The following is a 12871-nucleotide window of genomic DNA, read 5'->3' as shown; positions in this document are numbered from 1 at the left end:
GCTTGAACCTGGGAGGCAAAGGTTGCAGTGAGATGAGATCGTGCCATTGTACTACAGCCTGGGTGACAAACAAGAGCGAAACTCCGCCTCAAAAAAAAAAAATTCAGGCAAGAATCATTAAAGGATGTTAAATCTAAGGAGAAATTTTGTTGAGGAGTAGAATATTTGCATAGTCTTAAAATGTCCTCTTATAGATTGCTTATTGGTTGAAAGGTAAAAATACAGTAACTATAAAGAAATTAATCAACACTGACTGGATGGTGTCAAAATTAACATCACCAGCGAGGGACACTGTATACTCTGAGAAGGACACATCATCACTTACACAACACTCCATCCAGGAATACCTAAGTCTACTCATAAGGAAATGCCAGACAGATCAAAAGTGAGAAGCATTCTATTTAAAAAGTCAATGTCAAGAAAGACAAAGAGCCGGTGGGGCACCATGCACCTGGAATCCTGGCTACTCAGGAGGCTGGGGTGGGAGGATCACTTGAGCCCAGGAGTTCAAGGTGCAGTGGTGCTCACAACACCACACTGCACCCTGGGTGACAGCAGAGTGAGACTCTAACTCTCTAACTCAAAAAAAAAAAAAAAGAAGAAAGGCAGACAAAGAAAGCCTGTGGAAATGTTCCAGATTCAAGGAAGCTAGAAACGTGACAATTAAACAACACCTAATCCTAGACTGAATCCCAAACTAGAGGGGGAAAAAATGCTACAAAGGATATTACTGGATTAAGCGACAAAATTTGAACGTGGATGGTAAATTAGATAAAACTATCAATGTTAAATGTATTGAGGTTGAGAACTATAACACTATTATGCATAAAAAAAATTTTGCCAGACACAGTGGTGCATGCCTATAGTCTCAGCTGCTCAGGAGGCTGAGGTGGAGGGGATAGCTTGAGACCAGGAATTCAAAACTAGCCTGGACAACATAGCAAGACCCCATGCCACTCCCCCCAATATTTTTAATTAAAATATTTTGAAATATTTAGGATTAAAGAGCTATGACATGTGCAACTCACTCTAAAGCAGTTCAGAAAGAAAAAAAAAGGAATACTAAAACAAATAGTGAAATATTAACAATAGGTGAATCTGAGTAAAGGATACTATCCTTTTCTTCAACTTTTCTGTGAGTTTAAAACAACTTCCTGCATAAATTCTCTATTGGTGCTATAACAAATTACCACAAACTTTGTGGCTTACAACAATACGAACTTAACCTACCATCTTCTGGAGGTCAGAAGTCTAACATGAGTCAGCAGGGCTGCATTCCTTGAGGAGGCTCCAAGGCAAATCATTTCCTTGACTTTTCTAGCTTCTAGAGGCTACCTGAATGTCTTGGCTCAGAGTCACATCACTCCAATCTCCACTTTAATTGTCACGTCTCCTTCTCTGACTCCGACCTTTCTGACTTCCTCTTTTTTTTTTTTTCTTAGACAGAGTCTTGCTCTGTTGCCTGGGTTGGAGTACAATGGCAAGATCCTGGCTCACTGCAACCTCCGCCTCCTGGGTTCAAGCTCTTCTCCTGCCTCAGCCTCCCGAGTAGCTGGGATTACAGGCGCCCACCACCACGTCCAGCTAATTTTGTAGAGATGGGGTTTCACCATGTTGGCCAGGCTGATCTTGAACTCCTGACCTCAGGAGTGATCTGCCCACCTCGGCCTCCCAAAGTGCTGGGATTACATGTGTGAGCCACCACGCTCAGTCCGACTCCCTCTTACAAAGACCCATCTCAACATCCTTAACTTTATCACATCTCAAAGTCTCTTTTGCCATAAAAGGCAATAGTCACCGGTTATGGGATTAGGATATGAGTATCTTTGGAGGGCCATTGTTCTGCCTGTCACATGCCCCCTTCCCAAAATGTTTTTTAAGGCATCTTTGGGAAAATACACTTGGGTGATAAAACTAAAGAAAACTAAGGATGTGATTACTGTAAAAGTTGGGACAGTGGTTACCCTTCAAGAGAAGACAGAGGCAAGACAAGGAAGTCTAGGGTGCTGATAAGATTGTATCTCCAGCCTGCATGGTGGTTATAAAAGCATCCATTTTTTCTGTACCGTCTTCTGATGTGTGTTACATTGAACAATTTTGAAGTTTTTTAAGAAAAACTCTAAGCACAAGGCTGGTGCACTGGCTCACCCCTGTAACCTCAGCACTTTAGGAGGCCGAGGCGGGCGGATCACGAGGTCAGGAGTTCGAGACCAGCCTGGGCAACATGGTGAAACCCTGTCTCTACTACACATACAAAAAATTAGCCAGGCCTAGTGGTGCATGCCTGTAATCCCAGCTACTCTGAAGGCTGAGGCAGGAAAATCGCGTGAACCCGGAAGGCAGAGGTTGCAGTGAGCCAACATTGCACCACTGCACTGCTATCTGGGCAACAGAGCAAAACTCAGTATCAAAAAAAAAAAAAAAGAAAAAGAAAAACTCTAAGCACAAATAAAAGAGGAAACCATTTGTTTTTAAGCTTTTATAGATGTTGGGCTTTTCTTTTTTTCTTTTTCTTTTGTAGAAATGGGGTTGTGCTATGTTGACAAGGCTGGTCTTGAACTCCTGGCCTCAAGTGATCCACTGGCCTCAGCCTCCCAAAGTGAGGGATTACAGGCATGGGCCACCACACCTAGCCCAATGTTGAGACTTTTTAAAGGTAAAATTACCCTAGTTCCTCTAAAAATATATATTTTTATATTATATATAATATTTTTATATTTTACATATATATAATACATAGTCATTATATATAATATATAAAAAATACATAATATAGTGACTAGAGAGAGAAAAACGAGGGAAAAAAATGCCCTGTCACTGGCATGCCAAATCAAAACTTAACTAGTAGAGCCAGACTCAATTCTAAAGGCCTGAAAGCACACATAAGTACCTTTCTAGACCCGGAAATGACTAGGAAACATAGGAGGAAAACAGCCTAATGGTTTAAAATTCCCAGCTTACTATCTCAGTCACTTTCACATTCCATTGTTCTTTTTTCCTTTTTCTTTCTCTTTATTCTTCAGCCTTATCTTGCATAAATTTGCCCTAATACCCAGCTAGAAAAATGAAGTTCTACAGCTTTGCTTTCCCTGCCTTACCCTTTGGGAGCCTAGCACTCTAGTCAACTTGAGTTTACTTGCCAAGGAAACACCCAGTACTGGGAAACAAAACACACAGAAGGCAATGGAGTAGGAAAAGGTACAGACAGGACACCTAAGGGTCACACAATCAAAAGTCCTTTTTGGAATTTTGAGTCATAAGGGTTCAAATAATCCTTCACTCTACTGTAGACTATATAGTTTACAAGTAACTCCACTGGACAGTCTTTTAATGAATGGAGAAACTCTCTAAACTACCCTACCTCACAATGCCATCTACCAAGAGAAACTTTTCTCTTACTGAATAATCTAAATTTAATTTGGAACCAAACAATCTTCAAGGCAACAGCATAAATCTCTAGAGCCACTGTTTTTCTTTGCTCGGAATATATCATATTCCTGGCAAGCCCATTCACTGAGATGAATGAAGACCAACCAACGTCAAATTCTTTACTGCAGGGGTTTAATTACACTGGGCCCTGCTCCAAGTTCGCCATTACTTGGAGCTGGAACTATCTTACTCCATTAGGTTGGCCACCCAGGCTGGCGCCTCAAAGTTCTAATGGTATTGACCTTCCACCCAGCAGGGAGAAGCAAAGGTGAAGTAACAGGAATTTCCTGGGGCAGTTTTGTGTATGAAAATAAACATGTTTCTTTATGGCTAAGTCACACCACCACTGAGCCTCAGTTTCTTTCTTTTTAAATAAAGCCTCATGCATGCATGCAAAAGCTTCCTCTAAAGAAAACTTATGTACATGCCCAACTCACAGTTCACCGAGTTCAAGGTCATGTCCTGACTCATCAGTCCTGGGTGCACGGACCTTAGCCCTCTCATTCAAACTGCAGCTCATGATTTACCACTAGCAGTCACCACATCATCACAGGCCCTTCACTGGTATCACTTTTAATCCAGCACCCTGGGCTCGACTGGGGCAGAAGTGCTCATAATACTATTAGTAGGAACAACTAACAAGACATAATAAAATCTACAGATATCAAGCTTGGGGAAAAGGCCAGTAGAGAGCAGTATGGATTAGTCCATCATGAAGCATTCTCTGCTTCCTTAAAGCTCAACCATCCTTTCCATGAGATGGGATATAACACAGGTGCAACTGCCAGAGCTGTCAGCAAGTAGAAGGGAGGCCTCTCTCCAGACATAGACCTGTAAGCTCACGCTCCACTACATGATAGTGAAGAATCTGATCCAAATGTGTAGCACCCAGAATGTAAATAATTTATAGTCCTCTGCCTTGATGGTACATGCCAATTGCCAGAGACAAAAAATAATTATTAAATCATATTCACATATGTCTTTTAGGAACTCCAGGTGTAACAAAGGTTTGTGCCTTTAACCCGGAGTAGAGAGTCTAGGATTCTAATTCCAACTGTGTCACAAAGCAGCTGTAATTAGGCAAATCATGTCATTTTTCTAGCCTCGGCTTCCTCCTCTGTAAAATAAGGGAGGTGGCCTGGTTTACCTGTAAGTCAAAGGACCTATAAACTTTTTACATGTTCCCACAAAACCTAAATAATTATCTGCTAACAAAATAGATTATGTGTGAGGGATCTACCAATTCACTTTCTGATATTCTATGCAAGGAAAAAGAGAAAACATGCATGCTTTCCCTATACTCGTCGTATTTTCTTTCTTTTTTTATGGCCAAATCCTGTAGAATTGCTTCTGGGCAGGTGATATGAAGTTCATTCATATAAAGAAGTCATTCCAATACGGCAAAGTGATGAAAAGGGCATTTGGCTATGCAACCAGACAGGCCTATGTTCAAATTCTGCCAACTATCAGCAGCATGACCCCAGGTGAGTTACTCAGTTGCTACAAAGCTTAATTTCATCATCTATAAAACAGACAATACTTCTCAGGTTTGCTCTACAGATTAAATGAAACACAAGTGAAGTCTCTGGCACACAGTAGTATGGAATTAATACAAGCTTCCCCCTCTTCCTTTTTACATGACTGTGCAGCACTAGACAAATGCCATCTTTGCTCTCCCTTTTAAAGCAGCACTGGAAGCTAAATCAGGCTCTGCTGAGTCATTTCCATTATTCTTTAGGAATGTTCAGAAAAGCTGACTTTGATTTGCAAGTCACTATGTGCTATTAATGAAATACTGTGTTAAGCTGTATAAGCTTTAGAAAAAAGGGTTTTGTTTCTCCTGGCTTATAAACTCTATTTATTCATACATAATTACAAGAAAGTGGAGAGGTTCTTAAAACGTGGACAAATACTCAAGCATGGGCTTTTATATTGACCAGAGAAAAGAACTTCTCATGCATTGTCTAAAGATCTTTACCCACAGGCCGGGCGCGGTGGCTCAAGCCTGTAATCCCAGTACTTTGGGAGGCCGAGGCGGGTGGATCACGAAGTCAGGAGATCGAGACCATCCTGGCTAACATGGTGAAACCCCGTCTCTACTAAAAATACAAAAAACTAGCCGGGCGTGGTGGCGGGCGCCTGTAGTCCCAGCTACTCGGAGGCTGAGGCAGGAGAATGGCGTAAACCCGGGAGGCGGAGCTTGCAGTGAGCCGAGATCACGCCACTGCACTCCAGCCTGGGTGACACAGCGAGACTCCGTCTCAAAAAAAAAAAAAAAAAAAAAAAAAAAGATCTTTACCCACTAAAGACGAGTGAAGAGCATCTCCCCTCACTAACGGATGCACCACCCCACTTACCTTAGATGAGCACAAAGAATCCTTCAGCCTGCGCTTCTAAAAGCTTCACTATTCCTCCATAGTTACTTGAAAGCACTCGTTAGCAAGGCATTTACTCAACTTACATTTATTCCCAAAGACAGACCCTAGTCCCTCTCACATTTCTGATGGGTTAATAGCGTAAGAGAGATCTGCTGCTGCTTCTTAATGCCACTCCTTCCCTCCCCTCCATTTTGTAACCCATGGGATTATTACAAGTCCTACTTGGTACCACAATAATTAGAACAATTATAACAACAATAATACTTATTCGGCACTATGTGCCATGCTCTGCTCCAAACACCTTAAACTTATTAACTCATTTACTCTTCATATCAACACTGTAACATAAATACCATTATTATCCCAACTTCAGAGCAGAACTCTGTAATATCTTTGGAATACATCCCCTCCTGAATATGCCACAAACCCTGTTCTTTCAATAGACAGTATTGATAGCCTCCCAACTGGTACCTGCCTTGGTGCCCAACTCCTTACCTCTCAAGGCATCCTCCACACTGCCTTCAATTTTTTTCCTACGGTGCTAAGTTCATCACAGTCCTTGCTTAAAATCTCAACTAGTTTGTTTCTTTCTTTCTTTTGGAGACAGGATCTCGCTCTGTCACCCAGGCTAGAGTGCAGTGTCATAATCATGGCTACTGTAACCTCTATCTCTGGACTCAAGCAATCCTTTTCCCACTCAAGCAATCAGCCTCCCAAGTAGCTGGGATCACAGGTACACACCACCATGCCTGGCTAATTTTTTTATTGTTTGTAGACATGGAGTTTCATTATGTTGCCCAGGCTGGTTTCACACTCTTGGACTCGAGGGATCCTCCCACCTCAGCCTCCCAAAGTGCTAAGATTACAGGTGTGAGCTACTATGCCCAGTCTTAACTATTTTCTTACTATCTATAGGATATTACATTCAAAATCCTTAACCCACACAAGAGCTTTCACAACTTGGAGCCATGTCATTTCCACTCTTAACTCCTACCTCTTCCTAACTCTACCTCTTTCTAGGTACCAGCCTTAACAAATTCCTCACTCTCCCCTGAATACCTCACAAGTGACATTTCCTCTGCGCAATGCTCCCTGCCCCATTTGCCTGCCTAGCACAAACTCCTGTCCCTTCAAGAATGTTCAATTGTCAGCTCCTTTATCAAGCCTTCTCCAACCACTACAGAATTTCTCCTCTGGATACCCACTGCATTTATCTAGTAGCACTTATCTCACAACACTGCAACTATTTCTGGAAGAAGTCTATTTCCTACACCCTAGAGTATGGGATCCTTAACAGCAGAGTCCATTGTTGGCACATAATATGTCCTATATGTTATGTATACCTGGTATAAAGTAGACATTTAATAAATAGTGCATGAATCAATAAGACACAAAAACCTGTTCAAAACTAGTATCTTCCCCAAAATGGGACAATATATGAAACTTTTAAATATTTTCTTTTCTTACTTTCCTACTGAACATCAGAAATCAGGGGGTTTTACAATTTTCCTTAAAACCAAAGACAACTATCCCATCTTCATTCTAAATCAGTTCAAAAGTTAACTACAAATCCTGCAACTCCCCTTATACATGAAAAATCCTAAATTATACACTAAAGCTTTTATATAAACATTTTCTTCTTCAGTCACTAGTACTAACCGGAAAAAAAAACCCTGCCTGAGGGAGTTAGGGGGATGCAGACCCATTACCCATTCTGCCCAGTGTAAACCTTCACGCTACAATATGAGCAGAATTATGCAGTTTCTGCAGCTATAACCGATTCAGGTTCTCTAGGCAGCCTGAGAAATCCCCTGTTGCTTCAGATGGATCTATAAGCCTTCAAATGTCCCACTGCACATGGTTTTGAATTACTGTTTTTCATTACTGATGTGCTTTCTACTGGACCCTGCTGTGAGATAAAGTGGAATTATAGCAGCATTACTAGCTAAAGAATGATTGAGAGATATACAGGGTTGTAATATACTTCCTGAATTTGTAGGCAATGAGACATCTTTGAATCTTAATGCAAGAAACGAGTGAAAAACTAAGGTGTAGCTTATCTGCAGATCACGCAGATGAAGAATAGCTTGCCAATGTCTGTGAGCAGCTAAATCCTACATTAAATACTCAGGCTTAGGGAACTGAAGCACAGGGATGATAGTGATAATGTCTGCAGTCAAACAATATTTCTTATATAACAGACGAACACAAACAAAGGTGATTTCAGGGAATGCTATCCTAAAAGGTAAATTCAGTTTCCTTGAAGAGCAAAGGGTGAGGTCAAGGACAAGTCTGCTACCAAACAAAGAGGAAAAAGAGGCCGACTGTTTCAAAGGAAGAAAGAATTATGTTCAAGGAAGGATGATCAGAAGGATAGAATGAGACCTGAGCGTAGAAAAGTTGCCTGTTGCCCCAAAAATGTGACCTTCACAACAACGTTTAACAATGAAAATTAATAGCTGTGATGGAATTCTCAGACTGACCCCTAATGACCTTTTGTCCTGGTATAATCCAGGTTGTAGGTGGACCCTGTGGCTGTAATAATGTATCAATCCTATGAATTATATTGTGTTATATGGTACAGCGGACTTTAAGAGAGAGAGATTATCCCAATGAGCCTAATCTATACACGTGAGCTGTTTAAAAAGCAGTCTTTGGCTGGTGGCAGAAGTCAGATCTGACATGAGAAGGATTTGATGAAGCCAGAGCAGCTATGTATCAAGGAAATGGCACTTTCAGATGTATAGACACAAGGATCTGAATTCTGCCAACAACCTGAATGAACATGGAAGTTGATTCTTCCTAAGAGCCTCCAGATGAGATACCAGTCTGGTCAACATCTTGATTTTGGCCTTGTGAGACCCTAAGCAGAGAGCCCAGTCCAGTCCACTGGGTCCTCTGCCCTGCAGAACTATGAAACTAAAAGAGAACTGTGAGATGATACATGGGTGTGGTTTTAGGCTGCTAAGATTGTGGTAATTTTTTATACAGCAATAGAAAACTCATAAGGTAGGGTAAACTATAACCTGACATTTCAACAGAACCTTTCATATCAGAGATCCCAAAAGCACGTGATGTATTTGTCATGAGTTATAAAGAAAAATAAATTCACCTTCTCAAAAAAGGAAATAAACATTAATAACATCAATTTTTTTTAGAAGATGAAGAGTCTCACCTTCTTAAGTCCTGAACCAGGACTGAAGGCAGACATCATAATGAACACATCCTTAGATAATATCTGATCCATATGACACTTCTTTTGAACAGTTCAGGAAGAGCATATGATTTGAATAATAACCCAAGCAAAAGTGGAAAGCTCTGCTTTTTTTTCCCCCCCCTGCGAGACAGGAGGTTGCTTTGTTGTCCAGACTGGCTAATTTTTGTATGTTTTGTAGAGACAAGTTTTCACCATGCTTCCCAGGATGATCTCAAACTCTTGGGCTCAACTGATTCACCTGCCTTGGCCTCCCAAAGGGCTGGGATTACAGCTGTGAGCCACTGCGCCTGGCCTGCTGCTCTTTTTTAAACCCTCAAATACTGTCCAAATTATTACCGAATTCCAGTCAAGGCTGTTCTCACTTGAAAATGCCTGCTGAAAGATTGATATAGTTGGTTAGCAGTTGGTCAGCTGATTAGCAAGCAACCATCAAAACGTCTTCAATTGTTTCACAGGGTATTTTTTTTTCCCATTCAAATAACTTTTCCTCAGTGACCCCCAGAACTGTCAACTATTTGTTCTATTGGATTATATAAACTAGAGCAGATGCTAGATCCTACACAACTTCGTATCACTGCTCTACTTAACACTGTGGCATCCACTAGCTGTGGCACCTTAGGCAAGTTACTGTCTCTAAGCTTCCATTCCTTCATCAGTGAAATGAGATATAAATACCTACCTCATAGGGAGGGAATGAAGATTAAACAAAATGAGCATAGGAGGCATTTAGAACACTGTCTAGCAAAATATAAAGCTCAATAAATATTTGCTATTTTATATATCATTCAATTATCAATTGAGTGAATAAAAACAGTGGGACACTCAGGCTAATTTACAATATCATAGATTACTAGCAGGAAAAAAAAAAATGCATGAATAGCAGCTTTATTCATAATATCCCATAAGTGGAAACAATCCAAATGTTCCAGTGATGAAACTCAACTTTAAAAAAAAAAAAAAAAAAAAAAACATAAAAATACTAATGACAGAAAAGAAAAATATTTTTTAAAAAACCAGCTGGGTGCGGTGGCTCACGCCTATAATCCCAGCACTTTAGGAGGCCAAGGCAGGTGGATCACTTGAGGTCAGGAGCTTGAGACCAGCCTGGTCAACATGGTGAGACCTCATCTCTACTAAAAATACAAAAATTAGCCAGCCATGTTAGCACATGCCTATAATTCCAGCTACCCAGGAGGCTGAGGCATAAGAATTGCTTGAACCCGGGGGGCAGAGGTTGCAGTAAGCCAAGGTTGTGCCACTGCACTCCAGCCTGGGCAACAGAGTGAGACCCTGTCTTAAAAAAAAAAAAAGAAAAGAACCAAATGGAACTTCAAGAGATAAAAAATAAAAGAGCTACCCAGGCACGGTGGATCCCACCTGTAATCTCAGCACTTTGGTAAGGCTAGGCAGGTAGATCACTTGAGGCCAGGAATTCAAGACCAGTCTTACGAACATGGTGAAACCCTGTCTCTACTAAAAATACAAAAATTAGCCACGTGTGGTGGCATGTGCCTGTAATCCCAGATACTCGGGAGGCTGAGGCAGGAGAATCACCTGAACCCAGGAGGCAGAGGTTGCAGTGAGCCAAGATCGCACCATTGCATGCCAGCCTGAGCAACAGAATGAGACCCTGTCTCAAAAAATATATAAAAATCAAAAATCAAAAATGGTAATTCCATCAAATGGGATTAACAAAAGATTAGACACTTCAAAAACAAATCAGTGAACGTGAAGACACAACTATAGAAACTATACAACCTGAAGCAGCATGGGTGACGGCATCAGTCATACCCAAACCTCAGCATTACATAATATACCCACGTAACAAACCTACACATGTACCTCTGAATCTAAAATAGAAGCTGATTCCAAAGTATTGAGTTCAGTTCAAGGCAGCTTCCCTATTCTGTTAACTAAACTTTGGGACACTGAAATGGGCTACAGGAGATGATTAGTTAGAAACCATTATTCTGGGTGGTGGGCGCCTGTAGTCCCAGCTACTCGGGAGGCTGAAGCAGGAGAATGGCATAAACCCAGGAGGCGGAGCTTGCAGTGAGCTGAGATAGGGCCACTGCACTCCAGCCTGGGCGACAGAGTAAGACTCTGTCTCAAAATAAATAAATAAACAAAAATATTAAAAAAAAAAAAAAAAAAAAAAGCATTATTCTGTTCAACTGCCTCTCTCTCTCTCTTTTTTTTTTTTGGAGACAGAGTCTCACTCTGTCACCAGGCTAGAGTGCAGTGGCATGATCTTGGCTCACTGCAACCTCCACCTCCCTGGTTCAAGCAATTCTTCTGCAATTCTCCTGCCTCAGCTTCCCAAGTAGCTGGGAATACAGGCGCACACCACCATGCCCAGCTAATTTTTGTATTTTTAGTAGAGACAGGGTTTCACCATGTTGGCCAGAATGGTCTCGATCTCTTGACATTGTGATCCACCTGCCTCGGCCTCCCAAAGTGCTGGGATTACAGGCGTGAGCCACCACACCTGGCCTATTTGCCTCTCATCTTACAAAAAATGCCTGCTTGGGTCTAATACATCAACAGTTAAAGATGCCTAGAAGAGATGGGACTGATGAGGCTGAAGACTTACTGAGCTTGGACTAACAGACAAGTTACATTCAGTTTTAGGAAGTCAGGTCTGATGAGCTAAGATAAAAAGAAACTGAATTATTTTCATACATGGTTGCTTTTCAGAAATAAAATAAAAACAAAATAGAAGCTGAAATTTTAAAAAAAGAAGATAAACAGATTTTAATATTATAAAATTGGAAAAACAAAAATTTTGAACAGTAAAGGAATATTTAATTTTTTTTTCTTTTTTTTCATGAATGATACATGAGACTTAAGGAATATTTAACTATTTTTGGAAAACCGAAGCAGAGGGAAAAAAACATCTGGACAGAATTTCAGTAACTTGTGCACCAATATCAAGTGATTTTTTTTTTTTTTTTGAGACGGTCTCACTCTGTTGCCCAGGTTGGAGGGCCGTGGCACCATCTCAGCTCATTGCAACTTCCACCTCCCAGGTTGAAGCGATTCTCATGCCTCAGCCTCCCGAGTAGCTGGGATTATAAACATGTGCCACCATGCCCAGCTAATTTTTGTATTTTTAGTAGAGATGGGGTTTCACCATGTTGGCCAGCCTGGTCTCAAACTCCTGACCTCAAGAGATCCACTCACCTCAGCCTCCCAAAGTGCCGGGATTACAGGTGTGAGCCACTGCGCCCGGCCTCAAGTATTCTGATACACATGTAATCGGTGTTCCAGAAGGAAACGAGAAAAAAGGAAAGAAAAGACATCCGAGGAAATAATGACTGAAAATTATACAAAACTGGAGTGAAACAGCAAGAATGGAGACTAGGAAGTTGTAGGCCCTCATTCCCCCATGGACACATCAAATAACAACATACAGACCAAAGTAGCTTTAGAAAAACCCTAAAAACCAGTTAAGAAGTTGCAGGAACCAAACATACACCTAACCATGAAAAGGTCACACTTCAAAGTGGTAGAAAACTTTGTGCCATTTTCATTCATCCTTGTCCCACTCAATCTGTCCCACCTTGTCCCATCAATGGGAAGAAGCTATCCAATTTCCAGCTCTTCCCTCAGGATGGAGCAAAAATAGAACTAGCTTCAATGTTCTGGCTTGTGTGGGGCTGCCTGAGGAACTGACTGCTGTCTCACCTCACTCGGAGGGCTAATGGGAATGGTGGCATAGTCTGGATACCAGGCTGGAGGCCACTGAAAGCAGTGGCAGGAACCACGGCAGGGTGAGAAAGTGCATACCGTGAGTACCTGGGGCAAAAGGATTGCTGGCAGAGGAATACAATAGACCACCTAAGGG

The 12871-nt window shown here is 41.3% G+C and overlaps 2 protein-coding genes and 1 non-coding gene across 4 annotated transcripts in view; 1 reads left to right on the top strand and 2 right to left on the bottom strand.

Moving 5' to 3' along the window:
• ASCC1 (activating signal cointegrator 1 complex subunit 1) overlaps positions 1 to 12871 on the bottom strand; it is an 885589-nt gene that overhangs the window by 66492 nt on the left and 806226 nt on the right. The window lies entirely within an intron of this gene.
• PSAP (prosaposin) overlaps positions 1 to 12871 on the bottom strand; it is a 517400-nt gene that overhangs the window by 344589 nt on the left and 159940 nt on the right. The gene's annotated exons all lie outside the window — the stretch shown is intronic.
• On the top strand, positions 10891 to 11024 carry LOC126963481 (small nucleolar RNA SNORA36 family). Its single transcript, XR_007729111.1, has one exon. It is a non-coding gene; the product is annotated as a small nucleolar RNA SNORA36 family (small nucleolar RNA).

The sequence above is a fragment of the Macaca thibetana genome, chromosome 9 (assembly GCF_024542745.1).
Source record: "Macaca thibetana thibetana isolate TM-01 chromosome 9, ASM2454274v1, whole genome shotgun sequence".
Lineage (NCBI taxonomy): Eukaryota > Metazoa > Chordata > Mammalia > Primates > Cercopithecidae > Macaca > Macaca thibetana.
The sequence above is the reverse complement of the archived record's forward strand: the minus strand, read 5'-3'. Positions and strand labels throughout refer to the sequence as shown.